The sequence below is a fragment of the Chrysemys picta genome, chromosome 25 (assembly GCF_011386835.1).
Source record: "Chrysemys picta bellii isolate R12L10 chromosome 25, ASM1138683v2, whole genome shotgun sequence".
Lineage (NCBI taxonomy): Eukaryota > Metazoa > Chordata > Testudines > Emydidae > Chrysemys > Chrysemys picta.
This window is the reverse complement of record NC_088815.1, coordinates 4,067,549-4,072,282: the sequence shown is the minus strand read 5'-3', so window position 1 is coordinate 4,072,282 and position 4,734 is coordinate 4,067,549.

The following is a 4,734-nucleotide window of genomic DNA, read 5'->3' as shown; positions in this document are numbered from 1 at the left end:
CGCCGGCTCTGAGCTCATCTTTATATCCCTGCCTCCCCTCGCCCACAGCCGTGCACAGACACACCTGGCACACGCCAGCACACGCCACAGCCAGGCTGCTAGTCACACGCCCCTGCCATCCCAGGCGCTGCCAGACATTCCTGACAGCCCTCGGCACAGCCACTGCACACCCGTCTCTCTGTTGCACACCCAGAACCCCACAGCCATGCTGGGGCCAGAACCCAGAGTCCCTGTGTACAAAAGCAAGGATTGAAAGGAGAATCTCTGCTAGCAGAGTTGGGCCTATGACACACAGCTGAGCCACTCAGATTCCAGCCAGCAGGGGGCAGTAGCAGTGGCAGAGGGGTCTTGGGAATGGGAAGGAGCAGGGCAGGAGGGGGCAGGAATTAGGCGGATGGGGGGGTGCGGCTAGTGCCTCGCTGGGTGACCTCAGTCGAGTCACTGCCTTGCTCGGTGCCTCAGTTTCTCCTTTGGGGATGATACTTTGCTCCCTCCCCAGGGTGTGAGGCTTAGTGGATGTCTGGGAAGTGCTTTGAGATCCCCATCTGGGAGGTGCCAGGTTACTTGTGTTGTCCTCCCTTCCCCCGCTTCCTCTTGACTCCTCCATACGCTGTAACCATGGCAGCAGCACCCACGGTTACCCATCGTTACCATGTCCCTGAAGGGGTGTGCGGGGGCGTCAGACCCAGCCCCGGGGGGGTGGTTACCCCGGTGGTAGTGTTGTGATGCCCACGTGAGCAGCTGGGGAGCTGTGAAACCTCCTGTCCTTGAAGGGAAGGGAAGGGGGGGGGTGCGGAGCGGAACCGGGGCCCCTCATCCACAGAGCCCCTCCCCAGAGTTCAGGGCCCCTCCCGTTCTACTTTCCCTGCCTAGTTGTTCCCCCCCTGCCTGGCCCCCCGAGGTCCCCTTACCCCTCACCCAGTGCCCACCAGCGCAGGCTGCTCCCCGCTGCCTGGGGCACCCTCCCTCCTTCCCCAGCCACAGGGACATAACAGCTGCTTGCTCCGCACTTTCCAGAGGGCGGCGAGTAGCCGCCAGCCATTGCCAGGAGACGCTGTATCCAACAAGCCCCCGGGCCTCCTGCCACCAGTGCCCCCATCAGCCAGTCGCTGGCACCTGGACGCCTCTCCCGGGAATGGGGCTGGCTGTGGGGAACCTCAGGTCCTGCAGCCCTAGCTGCTCCCAGCAGGAGGGTCACCCCCAGTCCCAGCCTCTCCTCTCCCAGCCGGGGTGCTGTGAGGTATGGGGCAGGAGTGCTGGCTGTGGGGAACCCCCCAACTCCCCCAGTCCCAGCCAGGGTGCTGTGAGGTATGGGGCAGGAGTGCTGGCTGTGGGGAACCCCCCAACTCCCCCAGTCCCAGCCAGGGTGCTGTGAGGTATGGGGCAGGAGTGCTGGCTGTGGGGGAGCCAGTCCCAGCAGGGATGCTGGGGTGGAGCGCTGGCTGTGGGGGACCCCCCAGCTTCCCCAGTCCCAGCAGGGGTGCTGTGGAGTAAAACCTGTTGCCATTGTATTCACTGGACACTTAGTGGAGGGCCCGAGATTTGCATCTGGCAGCGTCCAGTAGTTGATGGTTCCAGAGCCCCTGGCCAGGGGTGGATCCCTGCCCACGTTGTGGGGCGGTAAGATCCTTTCCTGACCTTCTCCAGCTCGCTGGCTGAGCTCACCCTTCTGGGACCGGGCCCTGCAGAGCTACAGCCTGTATGGAGCACCCTGCCCCACGGTTCGCACGTCGCCGAAAGCAGCCTGTCCCCCCCCCAGCCAGGCCGAAGGCGAGGCAGAGCCTGGATTTCCTAATGCCTCAAGGGCAGGCTGGGAATGATTCACCAGGCCACAGTCCAGCAAATTGGTTTACTCCAGCTCTGTCCCACTTCCTTATTGCTACTGGCACAACCTCCTGCCCCCCAGTTCTGTCAGCCCGGCCGGGCCAAGTGCCAGAACAACTGGCACGTCATCACTGCCGGGGGCCCATTGCCTGTGCGTCCTCTTGGGCCCAGCCCTGGCAATCCAGCATGTCTGTGTGGTGGGGCCACGCACACGGCCCCCTGAGCGCCTGTCCCTCCCGCCCGGCACCTGCATGGGATGAGCTGCTGGAATAAATGGGCCCAGAGAGTCCAAGATCTTCACAAGGCCCTGCCGCTGCAAAACAATGGATGGTGAAACGTGGCCCAAGAACAGAGCTCTCCGCCTGCTCAGTCCCATGGCAACAACCCCATCATCCATCAACCTGTTATTAAACATACAGGAAAAGCAACGAACACAGCCCACACCTGGGAAGCGTACGTTGTTTCCTTTGAACGTCCTCCCTTCTTCCCTTTCCCTGTAGCTGGAGAGCGTTTGCAGGGAGCCCCGTTTGACAGTCTAACAATGGCAGTAACTATCCGTGTGGTGGTTCCTGCTGTTGTGACCCTCGGATCCCGTTGCCTCGGAGACAGAGCAAGTCAAACACATGCAGACGGGGAGAAGAGAGCCCAGCCATGTCTGTCTCTTGCTGCAGCCTTTCTGCTGGAGATCGCCGGCCTCCCACACACTCCAAAACCGTCCCGCTGCCGCGTTCCTCATGGATTCCATGGACTCAAAGCGTTCCACAGCAACGGGTTGAGGCCACAAAGGTTTGGATGGAGACCATCTGCCATCTGGCCTGCCGGGTTTCTGGCCAGACCGGGCTCCCCGATTCCTGGGCAGCTGCCCCCCACACAGGCTTTTATACAGACCACAGAAGGAGGTGCTGGCAGAACAGCCCATCCCCTCATTACTTTGTCCACCACCTAGGCTTAATTTTCAGCACTAATTTTGGTTCATTCATGGCCAACTCCATTCTCTTGCTTGGTAGTCGGGATCTGACACAGCCGCTGGCTGCTAACAGACCTTTGTTTTGGACTGAGCCAGTCTCTGGCTGTAACTTTTGCTGACTTTTATCACCAATTTTCTGTCACAGACTCAGCTGGACTTCTTTTGCCTTAGAAACTTTAGTGTTGGGTCCCCATTCTGTGCCCCTTTAGCATCTGGCCTGGCTGGGCATTCCCAGTGCATGACACCCGGGCTGTAGGAACACTACAGCGCTTACCTGTAAAGAGAGGTCACAGCACCAGGCAGGAAGCCAGCTCTTTGATCAGCTGGGGGAGGCGTGGCTCTCTGGTGCAGCTCGGTGCACAAATTCACAGCCACACGCGCACGTGTACACGCAGGGGGAACATTCACCCCTAGATCAAGACAAGTGCACACACAGAGCGTGCAGCTCAGCGACCACGCGCACAGACGGACACACTCGCATACGCATCGCCACACTGAAGATATACGCACATGCCCTATCCAGGGTGATTGCCTCCATGAGTTAGCAGCAGCGTTCGAACCCAGCGCCGCGGCCCGAACCTCTGCCTGCTGTCTGTGTGGGATCGTGTCAGTGCGTGTTATAAGAATTGCTTGCCACCTACGCAGCGCTTCCAAGCCGTAGATCGTCAAGCCCATCACAGAGGTGGGTGAGTGTCATTATCCACGTTATGTAGATGGGGAAACAGAGGCAAACGCACCCGAGATCCCCCAGCAGAGCCCTGGACTCCTGCTGTCCATCCTGGGTTCTAGCACTGATTTCCACGGCTGCTGGACAGGGGCCTGAAGGGCCCTGAATGTGTCCGCGGTTGTGTTCGTGATTTTCTTTCCAATGGATTTTCCTAAGGTTTCAAGGGTGGGGGAGGCGCCCCCCTAAATACCCCACCAGCCAGGTTCCTCCCAGTGGTTCCATCATCCAAGAAGTGAAATACCAGAGGCCTGTTAGCTCACGCCCGTACGTGGCTGGCTGAGGTGTTAAGCTGCAAAACATACAAATTCAAATAGACACCAGTGCGTGACCCTGGGTCTGTCCCTGGTGTGTGCAGTGCAAGGGTGTGTTATATCCCCCCCCCCCCCCCCGACTAGAGGATAACAGTCAGCTACTGCCACCAGCTGAAGGAGTCACGCCGTCCACTTGGGCCTGGGTTCAAATGCTGCTGACGACTCAAGCTCATCACACAGGAGAGCAGTCACACATCTCATCAGCATGTCAGTGTGTGTGCGAGCGTGTCCACAGGTTGATGTGCGCTCTGAGCTGCACGCTGAGGGGCTGGCTGCACGCTGTGGTGTGTGTAGGTGCACACGAGTGTGCAAATGTCGCTGCACATCCATGTGTGCATGGCAATGTGAATGCAGAGCAGGGGGGGCTCTGCGGGTTCATGCCAGTCTTTAGCGGGTGCGTGTGTCTGAAGAGGAGTGACACTGAGCTGGGGGGAGAGGTAGATATGCTGGAGGGTAGGGACAGGGTCCAGAGTGACCTAGACAACTTGGAGGATTGGGCCAAAAGCAATCTGATGAGGTTCAACAAGGACAAGTGCAGAGTCCTGCACTTAGGAAGGAAGAATCCCATGCACTGCTACAGGCTGGGGACCGACTGGCTAAGCAGCTGTTCTGCAGAAAAGAACCTGGGGGTTACAGTGGCCGAGAAGCTGGATATGAATCAAGTGTGCCCTTGTTGCCAAGAAGGCCAGCGGCATATTGGGCTGCATTAGTAGGAGCATTGCCAGCAGATTGAGGGACGTGATCATTCCCCTCTATTCGACACTGGTGAGGCCACTCCTGGAGTATTGTGTCCAGTTTTGGTCCCCCCACTACAGAAGGGATGTGGACAAATTGGAGAGAGTCCAGCAGAGGGCAACGAAAATGATCAGGGGGCCGGGGCACATGACTTACGAGGAGCGGCTGAG